General features: G+C 42.0%; 1 long non-coding RNA gene across 1 annotated transcript in view; it reads right to left on the bottom strand.

Moving 5' to 3' along the window:
• Positions 1 to 19,246, bottom strand: part of LOC310838150 — a 719,862-nt gene that overhangs the window by 62,904 nt on the left and 637,712 nt on the right. The window lies entirely within an intron of this gene.

Genomic DNA, 19,246 nt, shown 5'->3' with positions numbered 1-19,246 from the left:
ACATTTTAAAAAAAATAAAAATTAAGGATTTTTAACCTTCAAAACCTTTTAATCTCTTAAAATCCTCTTTCATTCCTTTGACCCCCTATCTTTTAAACAAACTGAAAGACAGGAAAAATGGCTGTTGCCGAAGAGACTACGTTGAAAGAACACCCCGTTTGGTTTTTGGTTTTTATCTTTTTCACCCCTTCCCTATTACCTTCCTGCCCACAAAGTAGCTGTAGATCAATCTGGACTAGATGAGACTGTAGATTTGGAACTCAACCAACTGATCCAAGAAGTACAGCTTGGCTGATACATGTAGAATCCCAGAAATGAGAAGAGCAAAAAGACTTAGGTGTCCTGATATGGACGGTGATTCACGGTCCTCAGTTCTCAAGCAGAATAACTTGGACACACAGACATGGAATATGGTGTGCATCTCTGAGAGCACTATATATATATAATGTCATTTCAGATATAAGCATTGCCAGCTGCTATTGCATGCCCAGATTCACTGCTTACCCCACACTAGCCACGAATTAATATAACCTCCTTCACACCTTGTCATATCTTATTCCGCCCAACTACACACTTAAATAGTAGCTACAGCTATTAGCCAGGTAGCTAGGTCATATTTGACAGCCTCCTCCATCTGACTTCACCCCATTACACTCCTCTCCGTGTTCTCATCCTTTGGCCTATAAATAGCAAGTACGTTTCAGCCCACTTTCATTCTTATTACACTTTGGTGATCCTCTTTTATACACATTAAGCAGCCGCTATGTTTTGAAAGCAAGAAAATGATAACTGAAAAGGAGTGTGTGAGCCTCTTCATCTGACTTGTCAGCGCGGTATAGAACGGTTTAATGATAAATGTGTTCATAAGCGTCCACAGCTTCATTTGCATAAGTAATCCCATTGATTCGTTACTTACTGTTGCCATCAAGCAGGCAGAACTGGCATCTTTGTCAGATAATTGTAGGTTGTAGCTCCTTTTCTTGAAAGCAAGCTGGAGAAGCATTTGTTATTTGTTTATTTGTTACACTTGTACAGCACCACTCCTCCAAGAATCACAGAGAGCAAGGCTTTAGTTTCGTCAAATGCTCTGTTAACTAGGCTACGCTGGCCCAAGGCTACCCAATTAGATTGATTGGTAGGGATTTAAACATGGGTTTCTCACTTACAGACCCAATATGCTAGCTTTTTTATCACATTGGTTCTCAGTGTAAACATTTTTGCTGATTTTAAGCATGATCTACTTCCTATAACATCTATCGGCATTAGAAAGGAAAATTCTTTTTGCTATCAAACCAGCTGGTCTTCTGAAACAGTTATGTTTATTACTCTGAGTAACACTTAGATGAATAACACCAAACAAAAGTAAAGATATAGGTAACAATCTAAACATTTTTTTTGTTAAAAAAGCACATCAAATCACACAGTTTCCATATAGCATGCAATATAAAAGAACCGAGCAAATTTACATCCATTGATAAGTTTTCAATAGCTGCCTAAAAGCAAAAATGTTAGTTGGTCATCTAGGTTTGCTTGGGACCTGATTCCATAGGATGGGAGCTGCAACACTAAAGGCTGTTTTTTAATTGATGTTAGAATGTTAGATTCATCTATTTTGCTCTTCTCAAAGTTGATTTTTGAATTTGTTGTGTTTATGCAGGCTTTGGACAATATATTGTCTGGGAAGCTGCTCAAGCATGATATGTGCATGAAAACTGAAGGTCGTGAACACATTGTGTGGCGAAAATGGATCCTTCTTTTAAGGCTTTTTATTTTAGCAGTAACCAGAGTTTAGGGAACTTCAATTATCCAAGTTGAAAAGTGTCCCAACTTCCAGAGTTTAAGTATTTATTTATATATTTTGTGCACCTTCCACAATTAACATAGGGGGGAAATCAACTTAAGTTCTGAATCCACTCAAATATATAAAATCACATATTTTCACTCAAATATATAAATCATAAATAAATGCATTAGTTATGAGAGTGTTTTAAGACACACTGCCAGCCTAGACTCAACAGGTGTATGCAACCTGATTCCAATCACAGAGATTGATTTGATTTGGCCTGTTTAAGAAAGATATCAAAGATTGATGGGAGATCTGACATTTGATGTTAATTTATCATCATGAAATTTAGTGAACCTTTGGTCAACTTGTGCTAAGCATGACTTCATTGATTCATGAGCTACTGGAATCAAAGGACTGACAGCAGAAGATTAGCTGTGTGCTTTCAGTTCAGCGTTTCAAACATGTCCATGGACAAAAGAAGACACGCTGGCAGGCAGGCTCCAGGACTTGCCAATTGCTGAAATACTTGAGGCTGAGTGATATAAAATAAGTTCAGACTATCTATTAATTTTGGATTGAAAAATAACAAAGATCTTGAATGGAATACATTTGTCACATCCAAAATAATCAATTTCAACTAAAAATATCCACAACAATCCACTGACAATAATTTTCAATCTTGCCATATGCAGCTATCCATTTAAATTAATAAAGTAGAAGCACTTTCACAATTAAAGACACATTAGAAATAATTAGCCCATATTGTGGACATGAATTTTGATCTCTGTTGGATAAGGATTTTAGTTTTTTAATTTAATTGAATTGTGTGTCATTTATAGCTTTCCTTTCCAGTACAATAAAAAAGCTCATAAAAATCAATCAAATATAATTCCATAAAAATAATTAGCACATTTAACAACAAAACACATCTGATAAAGGGGAGAAGGCGTAGCTGGGTATTTTGTAATAATAGTAACTGTTACTTCTGGTTTCGCCATGCTGGCCACATGACCCGGAAAAACTGTCTGCGGACAAACGCCGGCTCCCTCCGCCAGTAAAGTGTAAAGTGTAAAGTGAGATGAGCACCGCAACCCCAGAGCCGTTCACAACTGGACTTAACTGCCAGGGGTCCCTTACCTTTACCTATTATAATTAGAGCATGTGTAGTGTTATGAAAACAGAGCAGCATCTTGCAAGAATTGAGTGTATCTTGGCCCATCTAAATCTATGGACTTCCTGATTTATGTCATTCCGGTTGCTGTAACTTCTGTTGATTGACTCATGCTATTTTCCTTGAAGATATTTTCATTCATGTCTTAAACTCATTTGGTAGAATGATCTAATCTCAGAGGACATGTGTGCACATGTGTGCGTGTACACATTGTTGCTTTTGTTTCACAAAGCTAACACAGCTAACCTTCTCAAATGCATTATTATTTCATATTTGAAGTGGCAGAATGTATACCTCCTATATTATTATCTTTTTAAAAATTTACCTGTCAAGTTGATCTTATGGAGTTCAGACTATTAAGGCCATTTCACAGCAGGTTGAACCAATCATACTGTGTCATAATGGCTGACCTTTAAAATTCATCTTGAAATTGCTTGATACATGCCATCTAGGAAGTTTAAAGAAAAAAAATATGTGTTGTTGTTATGTTTTCATCATCCTGCTAAGAAAACTTGGGAGTTCGGAGGGAAAATGCTAAAAACAAGCAAACAAATTTTCAAGCCACAACCCAATGCACAGTTTAAAGCACTAACCTTGTTAATTGGTAAAAGCTTAAGGGTGCCCATTCTTGGGGTTGTGGCTTCTTGGGGAATGTGCAATGGCATAAGTAATGTGCAAAAGTTACAGTTTTTGATTCCATTCTCTAAATGTCAAAACCGCAGAAAGTGCATCAGACTAGCTGAACTTCAAGTGATGCAATCAGAGGTGCCATTTCCCTGCAATATTGTCAATTGCACATTTTTTGTGCCTAACCTCAGATATCTTTCTTCGTGTATTTTGACTTGTAGATGCATGCTATGAGTGCATTGTGTTGGGTTTTCTTAATGTTGATGTGGTCAGTGGTGCTACACATAGCTGTGGGTTTATAATTATAACCTGCATAGCAGCCCATCTGTGAGCTCTTAACAATTCAACACACCTGTGGTATCTTAACAATTTAACTAATTAGCGGGGGGGGGGGGGGGTTACATGCTGCATCGAATGCAGCGATGTGATAGGGTACTTGATTATTTTGAAAACTATATTTAGGTTGACCAGATGCTTTGTATGGTACTGGCTGGTGTAGAGTGGTGAGTTGCAACTGTTTGATTATTATTTAAAAATAAAGATAAGCAAAGATGTTGCAGGCAAGTTTTTATTCCATCGCCCCAGTTGCTGCGCAAACTCGGTTGGTGAAGAAAGTCCAACACATTGAACACACACATTCTGGTTACGCTGCATTATGGCCTTCACAGTATTGGTATTATTACTTAGCCCTGAAATTGCTAGATGGAGAAAAGAATAGCAAAATAAAATAGATCCTCATTGTAGATTGAGGAATTAAGTTTCGCTGACAGTAAAGGTAAAGGGACCCCTGAACATTAGGTCCAGTTGTGACTGACTCTGGGGTTGCGGCACTCATCTCACTTTATTGGCTGAGGGAGCCGGCGTACAGCTTCCGGATAATGTGGCCAGCATGACTAAGCCATTTCTGGTGAACCAGAGCAGCACATGCAAACACCATTTACCTTCCCAGCGGAGCGGTACCAATTTACCTACTTACACTTTTACGTGTTTTCGAACTGCTAGGTTAGCAGGAGCAGGGACTGAGCAATGGGAGCTCACCCCGTTTTGGGGATTCGAACTGCCAACCTTCTGATCGGCAAGTCCTAGGTTCTATGGTTTAACCCACAGCGCCACCTGCGTCCCTTCATTGACAGTAGAGCAACAGAAATTAATGGAGCTGAGTTAGTCATATCCATTAATTTTGGTGGATTGCTCTGAGAAGAATTTAGTTGGATACAACTTATCATCCCTGTATTCACGTACATGATAGGCTCAAAATTATACTGCCCACTCCTATAAAATGTGAATGGGAACTTGCCCGAGAAAAGAATAGCTTAAGAAGATTCCTGCAGAATCAAACCAATAGCCCTTTTAGTCTAGTATCTTGTCTTCTCAATGGCCAATCAGATGCCCATGAGAAGCATGAAAGCAAACTCAACAGCTCTCTCTCTCCTGCTTTCATTCCCAGCAGCTTGTACTCAGAGCCACATTGCTTCTGGCATTGGAGGCACGATATCGCCATCGTGGCTGGTACCCACTGATATCCTTATCTATAATGTTTCTAAATCCTCCTGAAAAGTCATCCACATCTGGTCATCGTGACATGCTGCAGGAGGAAATTCCCTAGTGGAACAATGCAATGTGCAAAGAAGCACTTTTATCTCTCCGGAGCCTAGCAACTTCATTGGGTGGCCCTGAGTTTAAATATTACAAGAGAGGAAGAAAAATGTCTTCTTGTGCAATTTCTCCAAACCATGTGTAATCTTGTACACCTCTATCATGTCCCTGTTACCTGGCTTTTAAAAATATAAAAAGTCCCAAATGTTGCAAGCAACCCCTTGATGAGTTTGTTTGCTCGTTTCTGGACCCTAGAACTCTACAAGCAATGACAATGACTCACTTAGTGCACATCAGGCACTGTCTACCTTAAAACCCCAACTACCCCCCTTCCAAGCTGTAGCCTTGTCCTTTCTCAGTTCCTTACATTCCTATTCTGTGCAGCAACTCACATTTAGAAACATTCTGGACTTGTTTCTGTGCTCTCCAAACAACTGTGGACAGCTCAGCTGCTCACATCCATCCCTGTGGTCCCACCCTTCTCTCCAGTGGCAACAGAAGAAATGAGAAATTCCAGTAGGAGTGGCTTAATCACTGTGATCATGCCAGGCTATATCTTCATACTGTTGCATTTATGCATGTCAGGGAGAATTATACTGTGCCTGAACTGGATCCTGTTAGGATTTTTATCTCGCCATGCTGCTCAACAAGTAGCACTATATTGTTTATATCATGTGAGTGTCTAAGAGCGTGAACAGGAAGTCTCAGTACTGTTGGAGTACTGCTGGAGAAGTTACTTTCACTTCTGTGTGAGATGTTGTTCTGTACTGCTGCTGTACTGCATGCTGATGGATTCTTTGTATATAGGCTGTAAAATAAAGTAGTTTTAGAACTACGATTGACTCTTTCTTCTGCAATGAGATGCCAGAAGACGAGCGTGCTCCTCTCAGGAGGGAGGGGTTGCTTATCACTGGTCTCTCTGGACTGAGGAAGATTTATAGCCAGAGGGTGAACATCGGAAAGACGCCCTGGTGTCTTGGGAAGGTGGTGGCCTTCCTGAGCATTTTTTTCAACAGATCCGATGCATTGTTTTGGCACTGTTATGATGAAGCATTTGACAGGTTCCCCAAGAATAAATTGCATTTTGGTAGCTTAGGTACTGGGTTCAGTTTCATAGAATTCAAAAAGGTGAGCCCAAGTTCTGGCAGCGGCTTCCCAGTGTGGTGTAGTGGTTAAGAGCGGTAGTCTTGTAATCTGGGGAACCGGGTTCGCGTCTCCGCTCCTCCACATGCATCTGCTGGGTGACCTTGGGCTAGTCACACTTCTCTGAAGTCTCTCAGCCCCACTCACCTCACAGAGTGTTTGTTGTGGGGGAGGAAGGGAAAGGAGAATGTTAGCCGCTTTGAGACTCCTTCGGGTAGTGATAAAGTGGGATATCAAATCCAAACTCTTTTCTTCTTCTTCAAAAGCAACCAACCCACCAACCAACCAACCAACCAACCAACCAATGTATTTTCAAATCTAACATTAAAAGATACTGTGACTGCTAAGTTGTTCACCATTTCATAGAACCATAGAATCTTAGAGTTGGAAGGGACCCTGAGAGCCAGTGTGGTGTAGTGGTTAAGAGTGGTAGTCTCGTAATCTGGGGAACCGGGTTCGCTTCCCCGCTCCTCCACATGCTGCTGCTGGGTGACGTTCGGCTAGTCACACTTCTTTGAAGTCTCTCAGCCTCACTCACCTCACAAAGTGTTTGTTGTGTGGGGGAGGAAGGGAAAAGAGATTGTTAGCCAGCCGCTTTGAGACTCCTTAGGGTAGTGATAAAGCGAGATATCAAATCCAAACTCTTCTTCTTTTCTTCATCTTGTCAAACCCCTGCAATGAAGGAATATGCAGCTGTCCCATACAGGCATCAAACCTGCAACCCTGGCGTTATCAGCACCACATTCAAAACTACTGAGTTATATGACTGTGAAATGAATGTCCTGTAATAATGACATCATACAGGTGGGACTTACACTTGCTATTGTTTAGTGAGACATGGGCTAATCAGTCCCCTCGCTTGTAAAACAAAACATAGATCAAAACAGAATTAGTCAATGTATATGATCGGGAAAATAACCCCAAGGGTTTTGATGAGGAAGGAAAAATACAGCTGTGAATTCATTCTGCAAGTTTCTTCCAACTTTTTCAGTTTCTTTGTCCTGACTCTGATGTGATATCCCTTTACCTACTCCCTTGCAGGATTTATAACGACTGTCAAGGTATTATTGCTGCATTCTTATCATAAGAAATATGTCAAGTCAATGAACAGTCAATGAGCTGACCCTACTATGCCAGCAAGTAGGTGCTTAGGATTGCATGACTGAGCCCTTATGATCTACGCCAGATTTGCTTGAGTGCTGTGCCATCATAATGGACAATTATGCTGCTGTCACTATTTAGAATCAGGAAGAGGAAAGTGCATGATCTGCTCATACTTCCTGAATAAGCTTGCTCAGCATTTTTCATAATCGCCTTCAACGCTTCCTCCCCAGAAGCAGCTGGCTGGGTGAGGCAGAGCTGCCATGCTAGCTTCCCAGCAGGGTTGCTAATGCGTACTGAGAAGGAGATAGGGAGAGGCAGGGAGGCCAGGGCAATCCAAGCGGTGCAGCTATGCCAACTTCTCTGCTGCCTCACTTTCCCACCTCTCCCTTTTGAGAAGCCACAGAGACCCACCTGCCAGGAAGCTTGTGTAGCTGCTTCTGCTCTTCCCGTGTGTAACTATCTATACCTCGACACCTGGATAGGAATGTCTGCAAATTCCTATGGTCTCTGGGGTACCATATCTGTCTCTTTTGTTCTCCCATTTCCCTTCCTCAGTAGTAGAAACAGTTCGTTGTGATGCTACCTGGAAAAATGAATATTACTGCTGTTTTCCTAGTCTATTGTAAACTACCCCATGATGGTTTGGATGAAGGGTGGTATATAAATAAATATAATAAGTAAATAAATTAATGATATTGCCCTTGGTCTCTTTTCCTTTCATTTTGTGGACATCCTATTCAATGTATGTATGCTGCTTCATTTTGTGGCACATTCGAGGAGCTTCTCAATGGTTTTCTTCTTCCTTAAAGTAACTTGACTTTGCATTTGATAAGCTGCTCTTCCAGCTTTTCTTTTTATAAGCTTTTCATATATATATATATATATATATATATATATATATATATATATGCAGGTTTTGGTGTCCTCGGGTGTCTTCCCGTGTAAAAGTTGGGGTGTCTAGGCGACGTTTCGACGAGGTCTCACTCGTCATCTTCAGGCTGGTGCTTTCGGCTTCTTGTTACTGGAACAGAGCGGGATCTCAATGTTTGAGTTCCTATAAATACTGTAGAGGGGGTGTGGTGTCTAGCCTCCAATGTTCTGGGCAGAGAGGAAGTTCCCAGGCTAGTGTGCCTTTTCTTCTTTTGTTCCTTAATTATTTGAGAGATACCTTGAGTGATTTCTTGAGTGATATCCTGAGTACCACTTAGGTGGGTCATTAGGTGTGGATTAGTTGCTAAAGTCTTTGTGTCTTGACCTCTTGAACTTTGTGAAGAGTTTTCCTGAGAAGATGGCTGTATTGCACTTAGTTGTGCTTTGGCTTGGCTTCGTGTATAGGGGCGAGCTGTGGTTTTGTGGCTTGTGTCAGCTAGATCTGTGTAGGGATTGCAGGGGGGTGCAGCATCCGGAGGTGCCACCATGGATTGGCTACTGGATGGTGTCAGTAATTCATCTGTGGAGAGGGTCTGGGTTTGGGTCTGGTGTGGTTGATTGGTGTTGGCGTTCTGTGTGCCTCTGGATCTGGTGTCAGTTTTTGTGGGGAGGGCTAATTTCCAGATGTCTGGCAAGCGGGATGTGTCGTCACGCTTGTTCATGTTGTGAGGGTGTTTCTCTATCTCGATGGCTTCCATGATTATTCTCTTGTGGTGATGTTCCGTGTTAATTTTGCAGATTCCAAATTGCTCTTTAACACGGAACATCACCACAAGAGAATAATCATGGAAGCCATCGAGATAGAGAAACACCCTCACAACATGAACAAGCGTGACGACACATCCCGCTTGCCAGACATCTGGAAATTAGCCCTCCCCACAAAAACTGACACCAGATCCAGAGGCACACAGAACGCCAACACCAATCAACCACACCAGACCCAAACCCAGACCCTCTCCACAGATGAATTACTGACACCATCCAGTAGCCAATCCATGGTGGCACCTCCGGATGCTGCACCCCCCTGCAATCCCTACACAGATCTAGCTGACACAAGCCACAAAACCACAGCTCGCCCCTATACACGAAGCCAAGCCAAAGCACAACTAAGTGCAATACAGCCATCTTCTCAGGAAAACTCTTCACAAAGTTCAAGAGGTCAAGACACAAAGACTTTAGCAACTAATCCACACCTAATGACCCACCTAAGTGGTACTCAGGATATCACTCAAGAAATCACTCAAGGTATCTCTCAAATAATTAAGGAACAAAAGAAGAAAAGGCACACTAGCCTGGGAACTTCCTCTCTGCCCAGAACATTGGAGGCTAGACACCACACCCCCTCTACAGTATTTATAGGAACTCAAACATTGAGATCCCGCTCTGTTCCAGTAACAAGAAGCCGAAAGCACCAGCCTGAAGATGACGAGTGAGACCTCGTCGAAACGTCGCCTAGACACCCCAACTTTTACACGGGAAGACACCCGAGGACACCAAAACCTGCATTCCTGTACCCGTGAAAATCTACGAAAGCATATATATATATATATATATATGAGAAAGTTAGAGAAAGTTGTTGGGTACTGTAATGTTTAGCATCACTGCCTTTGACTTAACTTGATTTCAGTACAGTAACAGCATTTCAGAGAGGTACTTAATTTCAATTAAGAAATGTCAAACGAGTATTACAAAATACGTGGAAAAGATGTTGCCAAGAGAAATCAATTTGTATGGGAGGGGGAATAATACTTGAATGGGAAGCATAGAGAAATAATGTAAATAAATTGAAACGAAAAAAGCGAGAAAAGAAATGAAAGTCATTTCGCCAGGATAAAGAAAGATGAATGGGGCAAAAGAAATGAATGGATTGACAGAAGCACTGTACCTAAGAGCTGTATTTGGCAATCTCCAGAAAGATTTAATGTAGCATCTATCTAAAAGCAATGTATCAAGACCTCTGAAGTATCATGGATAAATGTATTATTGTGTCCACTTAAGACTACTTGGTAATGACCAACAATTTTATAATGTATCCATATCATCACCTCTTAGGATTATGAAGAAACTTTGTATGAAATCTTTTAGCTACAAATTGGGCGAAAAGAACAAAATCTGCTGAGTTTTGCAGAATTGCTATGAAAGAATGTAGTTGGCGACAAAGTACTACAATGTAGCTTTGATAGATAAGAGGACACGGCTAAGTAAATAGTCATGTTGTTACTTCTTGACATCACAGATACCCAGAAGCTTGCTCACAAAGAAGTTTTTGAGTGAATGAATGCAGGTGTGAAAGGATTTACATTACAGGGGCCAAATTAATATAAAGCACAGAGACCCTGTTTCTGAAGGAACATCAAGTAAACAAAACCAGCTAGCAAGAACAAGGTGCTAAAAGGATGTAAGGGTATGAGATTTTGAGGTGCAATTAAAGAATGAGTAACCAAACAAGCTCTGAGCATGCCCAAAGGATTTATGGAGACACAGAAATGCTCCACTCTTCTTGTGGCATGGGAAGGGGCAAGCTACCCCCAGCATTGGTGGTTGTCAGGCATCAAGGCAGCAATGGACTATGATTACTAAAAACATGCCTTTATTGCCACATGATTCTGATGGGGAAAGAGCAATTTATTACATCTAAGTTCCTGGGACCCTGGAACATCAAAGAGCAAATATTGTGTATAAGCACACAACTTCCAACAGAACTTGGAAGAATGAATCTAAACCACCAGCACTCACAGTCCTCCCTGGCTTTAGCCTTGGCTAGTTTCATGCAATAAGTGAATGGGACCTAGGTAACTAAAATTTTGATATGCTTCCCTGGCTTGCGAGGGAAGTTTTATGCCTTTATTCCAACCAGGCAACAGTATTCAATCAAGCTTTTCAGACTATTTGAATGGTGCAGTATTCAATGATCAGTCATCCCACATGATCTCCTGCTACCTATGTGGGAAAATCTGATCAGCTTGCACACACGATACCTTATTTAGCAGCTGATCTCAATTTTCCATACCATCTCAATACAAGGGGTAAGATGATCTTTCAGGTATCCTGATCCCCAAACCTGTACCTTGAACTTACCCCATTAGTTAGCTGGCAGCCAGATGGCCATGAAGAAATTGTTATCCGTATATGCGGGAAAACTGACCTTCTCTAGAACATAGCTCCAAGAGTTTGATCTTGAAATTGAAAGAAGGACAGATTTCCCCTAGGACTCTGAAAGCTGGATTTATTTTATCCGTAAACTGCTGTGAATAGCCCGAAGATATTCTATTTGAAAACCCTGAGTCGAAAACCACTTACCACAGTGGTTAAGAATGGAACAAGGAAGCAGAGCTGGCTTTGTTGGAATAGACAACAGCAAAAAAAAGTAGATAAACAACAGCATGTAGAGGAAGAAAGAGAAACCGCGAGAAGACTTATCAGCAGGTAATAAATGATTGCATGAGGAGACAGGTCAATATTGGACAGGGGATTCCCAGGGAGAGGCAATGCTGCGCATTTCATTTGGGCTCCCAGCTTAATTAGAAGAAACACCTGTGGGGGGAACATGCCCTCACGACAGGAACCCTGAACTGTTTGGTTTCTGGTACTATAAGAAAACAGAAGGCTAAGGGGTGAGGGAACAAAGCTAATAAAGGGCCCAGCATCTCCTAAATGCTCTTCAGAGGGGGGAATCACTTTTGGAGGCAGTCATAAAAATGTGAGTGTAAAGCAGAATAGATGTGTTTAATATAGAGCTCACTGGTGAAACATTAACATCTTTAAAAGGTATGCAAATGTGGGGGATAATGGATCCTTTGCATTTGTTCCGCTCAAAAATGACCTTTCACCATGCTTATGAATGCCGTGTTTCATGAGCAGGGCCAATATCAGCCAAGGTACGATACTATCTTCTTCCGAGATAGTGACATATTTTGTCACTCTATTGTTCAGAGGCCCTCCTTCAATTCAGCTGCCGCCGGTTACTCTGCTAGAATACATTTGCAGCTGGATTCAACAATACTTGTCATTGTGATACAACCAAAATACGGTTTGCCAAGGTGAGATATGAACACCATCGTAAACATCTACATACAAACATTTATTTGAGGAAATGGAGTTGTGGACCAGGATGTCCCATGCCCCAGTTACAAGTCAGGCATGACAGCCGACACATTCAAAGCCGCAAATTGGCCCACATGAAATAGACTGCTGTCTCCCAAAAGCAGAGAGGTGGGCTGAAGAAAGCACACCATGGAATGAGGGATGCCTGAGGAGTCATAATTCTGAGGTGAGCTGACTGGATCTGTACCTGCCAGACTTATGTATGGGTCAGAACAGGTGAGTTATCTATGGGTTTCTGTACTTCCCAAATGGTTTGAGAAAAATCATATATCTATTACTACTTGTATCTTGCCCATCTACTGTGTTGTCCCAGCCACTCTGGGCAGCTCATATAATATGTGTCTTGTGAGGGAAAATGCATTTAGAAATATTTCTTGAAATACACATTTATTCATTTAACAAACTGTATATATTGCTGTGAGAGAATTCATTGGGGGGGGGAAGCCCTACATCTGAAGGATACAGACAGTTCTCAGCCGCTGTTGGTGTGGGGTAGTTGGTGAGGAACACAGAGGGGCACGACTCAAGGATTTTCTTTTTTCTTTCTTTTTTAATGGAGCAGGACTCCTGACATCATGTGCCAGAGCCCCAGGGATATGGATGGACCCGCTGAGGTGCTAATGAGGCTTTCAGGTTTGTGACAGATCATAGAAGATGTTGGCAAATGAGGAACAATTCAAGCAGAGGCTAGATATCACCTGATCCAGGTGGCTAATTCCTAAGATCATCCAAATCATATCGTGGTTGCTGTAGGCAGATCATGGCTTTGGGGCAGAAGTCTAGGGTCCACCCAGCAAAATGTGTAGGAACATCTCCAAATGCAGCAGACAGACTTATGACAGCAAAGTAAATACATATTTCCATCTACAGAGAAAGCCTTTGTAATTCTGGACTCTAAAATTATCTAACAGCACCACCGAATACATCATTCTTTTTTTTTATGGGGCTCCTACTTCATGATAGCAGTTGAAATGGTAGCACTTTGTTGTAAGATTGCATTACAACTAGCTCAAGAGGTTCATAGAATCATGCTCATTAAGGGTCATCTAGTCCAACCCCCTGCCATGCAGGAATCTCAACTAAAGCATCCATGACAGATGGCCATCCAACCTCTATTTAAAAATCTCCAAGGAAGGAGAGTCCACCACCTTCTGAGGGAGTCTGTTCAACTGTTGAACAGCTCTTACTATCACAAAGTTCTTCTTGATGTTCAGTCGGAATCTCCTTTCTTGTAACTTGAATCTATTAGTTCTCCTACCCTCCTGGAGAAAACCAGCTTGCTCCATCTTCCACATGACAGCCCTTTAGGTATTTTAAAATGGCTGCCATATCTCCTCTCAGTCTTTTTTCCAGGCTAAACACACCCAGCTTCTTCACGATTCTATGGCTGCCAGCTGATCCTAATAAACAGAATGCTTATTGGTTCATTGTGAGTTCCCACATTGTGAGTTTACCACTATGCCATTGGCAGAACGTCGTCAAATGCTGGTAATCAAGGATTGTTGGCACATCATGATGCACAAGCATTCATGAAACAATCAAGAGAAAACAGAACAGGAGACAAGTCTTCCATAGCAAATTTATAGCTACAATACTCTTTGGTGCCATTAAAAGGACTCAGATATCAGTGTTTGAAGCTCACCTGTTAGCTCACATCTTGTAAAGGTTTTCCCCAGAAAGCTGCTAAAGGAGGGTTTGAGAGTTAGTGTGTGCCAAAAAATATATTTATCATCAAATACGTCAGGAATATGTAAAATATATAAGAAGGAATGCAAACAAATACGTCTCATTAAAAATATTCATCAAAGAAATAGTTTCTTTCCATACAACACTACCCTCAGATTTTAGAATAGTTTGCTAATAAACTCATGAATACATTATGAACATTTAATTGCATACTTTTAAACTTTTATGGCACTATACTTTTTTATATATAAAATTAAGTCTGCTGGAAGTGTGTTAAGAACATATTCAATTGGTTTTATGTAAACCAATTTCCAAATGAAATAAAATAGCAAAGCATCCAAAAGAGGTGTGATTATGATGTGATAGGGAGCCAGGCTGGTGTAGTGGTTAGAGCAGAGCTTTCCAAACTGTGTGGTAGCAACATGTTAGTGTGTCGGCTGCAGTGTGTAGGTGTGTCATGCAAACGCTCCCCGTTCTCTTCCCGCAGCTGGAAAGGGGTTAATTTAACCTCTGGTTTGCTAGTAACACTGAAATACTGTGTCATGAAATTATGCATGTCTAAAAAGTGTGTCACTAACAGGAAAATTCCCAAGAATTATATAGAGACTTATCCAAAGCTCTGTGTTCTAAACATTCAGTCAAAAGAGTGTATCAGCTGAAATGTTGGGATCTTCCTGAAATTTCTAAATCTTAATCAAGACACTGTCCTTTATTTGAAACTTTTGCTGTCTTGTTCCAGCACCCACTACTGGGTACGTTGTTGGTATACCTTTTGGAAGAGGGTGGGGAAAGCTAAGACATGCCCACCCATTGGCCACCCTTAGAACCAAAGAACTGAAGAGCTAGAAGGGACCATGAGGGTTATCTAGTCCAACCCCCTGCAATGGAGGAATATTTATAGTAATAATAATTTATTAGTTATATGTCCAACATGGGGCTCGAACCCATAACCCTGAGATTAAGAGCCCCATGACCTACCAACTGCACATGGTTAAAGGGCGAGTTTGGTACCCTGCCCTGGGTTTTAGGTGTTTGGTGGGCTTGGCAAGAACCAGAGACCTCTTCCCTTGCTGCTTGCCTGAAAGCTGACTCAAATGGGCAAGCTTCCTAATCAATCCTTGCCTTCCCCATTTAAAAACAGAAGGTTGTGTCATCAAGCATTCAATTCAGCAGATTTCCTTGCAGCACTGGATACAACCCAGTGTGACTAGCCACAACCACACATCCGGGGAACATTGCCAGTGACCCAGAGCTCCCCTCAACCCTGCCATGTCCCATCTGTATTTGGGTAAGCACAGCACTAATGGTACTGCTTCACCCACCCCATCGTGCAACACGGCTGCCATTGGCTTGGGTCCCAACTGGGCTTCTGCAAATGGAAGAGTTCCATCTGCTCATGGGAGGAGGAGGGATCCAGTGGAGCTGGGTAGCATTTTTCACCAATCTCCCCTTTCTTTTGCAGTCTCCTGAACCATGGCTTGCTCTAGAGGGCAACCATATATTCAAGAAGCAACAGGGCAGCAACAGAATGTGTAAATGGGGGTGGGGGTCCATTATCTGCTGGTGGGAGAATCCCACAAGTGGAACTCCATTCCTGGAAAGCTCCCAGCAGCAGAACCTTTGTTAGACTCTAAGGCACATCTATGTTTCAAATTATTTGCCTGCATTTGTTCAGCATGGCTCAACTGTATCAATGGCTCAGCATGGCACAACACTGTAAGCTGTGGGAATGTTGTAGATACTAGGAGAGGATATATTGATTTAATAGCATGCTTGTGAGTCAGCATCAGAGAGCATTCCCCAATACAATCATACCTCGGGTTACAGACGCTTCGGGTTGAATGATTTTGGGTTGCACACTGTGCTGAACCCAGAAGTACCAGAACGGGTTACTTCTGGGTTTCGGCATTTGCGCATTGGCAGAAGCGCTAAATCACGCTTTGCGCATGCACAGATGCACAGCGCGACCTGCGCATGTGCAGATGCGGTGCTGCGGGATGCGAACGTGCTTCCCGCATGGATCACGTTCGCAACCCGAGCATCCACTGTATATAGCAGGAAACTAGTTGGTAGATTCACTTGAATTTCTTTACTTAAGCAATCCAATCTGGCTTTGTCCAGATTGGGTTTTGTTCCTGGTAAGTCCCCTTTTACCCCTCCTAAAAAGAATAAAGACACAACAATCTTATTTTTAAAGTAACAAGAAGTTTACTCACATTCAGTTCTCAGTTGTATCCCTGAAGGCAGGCTTTAGCTTGGAGTTACAGAAAAGAGAGTGGGTCCATCCCATGTAGGGATTTGAGCCCATGTCCTGTTGGCTGAGAGCCAGCAGACAGCAAAATACAACAGTATCAGTAGCAAAAGAGAGAGGATGGCATCAAGAGAAAAATGGCTGCGTAACCAGCCCCTTTTATGGGGTCTCCCAGGGTCACGCACAGCTACCTGCTCACACGCAGAGGGAGGAAGCTCCAGACCAGCTGTGAAAGGAAGTCCTGGAGCGACACCTCCCTGTGTGTCCACTCTGGGCAAACAAGAAGTGTTGTACTTGACTGCTTATGTTACATCCCACATAAACTATAGCATTAATGATGTTATGCTACAAAGGCTGTGCTCTCTTCCTCCTAAAACAAAGTATTTGTAAACCTTCTTGATGTCAATGGTGGGTCAAGGTGAGATTTCAAAACGTCTTAGAAATGCAGTACTAAAAAGGAGAAGCATTTTCAGGGTTTCCCCTTCTCAAATAACAAAATCTTAAATAAGTCACGGAAATTCCTGCGCAGATTACCAATTAAAACTAATTAGAATCGTTTTACCATGTGTAGTGTATCTCTGCACAGCCACCCTGCTTAAAACACACACGCGCACACCAGCATTTTGAAAAGCCTGTTTGTGACCTGTGATTAATGCAGAGTTTAAAAATACTTACTGTGAAATCTATGTGGGTGTATGGGGAACATAGGAGGAAGGAGGTCAAACAGAAGAGAGCAGGAAAATAAGTGATTCATTGCCAAGCTGATGAGGGTTGTATATCAGAAAATGAACGTGTCTTTGACAGTCCCTTTAGAGAGCCCACAAACATTTTGTATTCACAGCAAACTCCATTTCATATTTTCCTCCTGTGACATAATTCTGTTTAAACTGGGTTGCACTAATAGCCTCCCCAAAGCCAGCTAACTTGCTGAGCAATAGCATTTGACACATATTTATTAGCCAAAGGTGGGAAGGAGGGAGTTCAGCTCCAGTGTTTCAAACGGAACCCAGTTGGTGTGTTTACTTGTCATTTCAGCAGTTTTGGTGTCAATGGAATCTATTTGAATGTATAATTTCAGCTTCAAGGTTTGGTTTAGAACTTGTCAAAGTGTACGGAGAAAGCACCCTGTCAGCAGCTAAGGACAGGGGTGTGTGACACACACAAGCGGTAAAACTGACTTCACTTTAATTCTATCAATCCTTGGTCCATAAGTGGCGGAGATTTTCCACACAAGCTGTCATAGGCAAGCCAGACCTGATACCTATCTTGCGCTTTGATTTGTTTTTTTCTGACTCAAAGAGGTTTATTTCTATGTTTCTTTTCCAGAGAGCTGGCATTCTGGTTCCTTTATAGAGCCATGAGTCTATAGCAGGGGCATATAGGAAGCTGTCTTATACCTAGCTGCTTTATAGCAAAGGACCCACTATAAAGCACATAGGAAGCAGTGCTGTACCAGGTTACCAGCCTAACTCTTCCCAGCCCCTATGAGGAGCGGGTGGCACTGTGGTCTAAACCACTGAGCCTCTTGGGCTTGCTGATCAGAAGGTCGGTGGTTTGAATCCGTTTGACAGGGTGAGCTCCCGTTGCTCTATCCCAGCTTCTGCCAACCTAGCAGTTCAAAAGCACACCAGTACAAGTAGAAAAATAGGTACCACTGTGGTACGAAGGTAAATGGTGTTTCTGTGTGCTCTGGCTTCTGTCATGGTGTTCCATTGAGCCAGAAGCTGTTTAGTCATGCTGGTCACATGAACCGGAAAGCTCCCTTGGCCTGAAAGTGAGATGAGCACTCAACCCCATAGTCACCTTTGACTGGACTTAACCAGTCAAACCACCTAAACATTAGGAAGAACTTCCTGACAGTAAGAGCTGTTCGACAGTGGAATTTGCTGCCAAGGAGTGTGGTGGAGTCTCCTTCTTTGGAGGTCTTTAAGCAGAGGCTTGACAACCATATGTCAGGAGTGCTCTGATGGTGTTTCCTGCTTGGCAGGGAGTTGGACTCGATGGCCCTTGTGGTCTCTTCCAACTCAATGATTCTATGATTCTATGGACTTAACTATCCAGGGTCCTTTACCTTTTTTACCTTTTCTCCCCGCTCCCCAAGAAAAAAACCTTGCAACACTATTGTGGTTTATAACTGTTATGCTCTTACCTAGCAATATGAAGACATATAGTTTAATAATCAGTTGAAACTGATAAGGTGATAACACACATTTCAGAAAAAGAGGGTAGATCCCGGTTCTCCTTAGAAACACTTTGATAAGCACAAAGCCAGATGCTTCCTCCTCACCTTAACCAGCCAACTGGAATAAGGGTCAGGAGCACAGATGGTCACACACAGAGACACAAACCAGCATCTTGTTCAGATCAGAGGTGGAAAGTTTGAAACCGATTTCTGCCATTGCAGTAAGAGAACACCAATGATGCCTATAGCCCACACCCTATGTAAAATAGAATAAAATCTATAGGGAGCTGCACATGTTCTCTCTCTTCATCATACTTTGATACAGAGCCAGAGTGTGCCACTGAATGATCTATACCCAGCTGGGCTGAAGCAGAATTTAATAACCCATTTACAGATCTGATCAGCTTCAATGGGGGATTGTTTGTATATGCATCCTTGCCACAGTACATCATGTTCAGTCAGAGTCACGAGTTTCTATTTCCATTTTATGCACTATTTTTGCTTTCTGGATTCTGGGCTGCCCTCCAGGTAATCTAGGGGATGTCACTGATGGAGATGAGGGGTTGTTTTTTTAATTCAGTTCACATTTATAGGTGAACCGACCTGATTCTTACTTTCTGCAACACCTTGAGAACCAAAACACAGCTATCCTTTGAAATTTGCACT

Source organism: Podarcis gaigeae (assembly GCF_964106915.1).
Source record: "Podarcis gaigeae genome assembly, chromosome: 2".
In the NCBI taxonomy this organism is placed as follows: domain Eukaryota; kingdom Metazoa; phylum Chordata; class Lepidosauria; order Squamata; family Lacertidae; genus Podarcis; species Podarcis gaigeae.
This window is presented reverse-complemented; position numbering and strand designations above follow the sequence as displayed.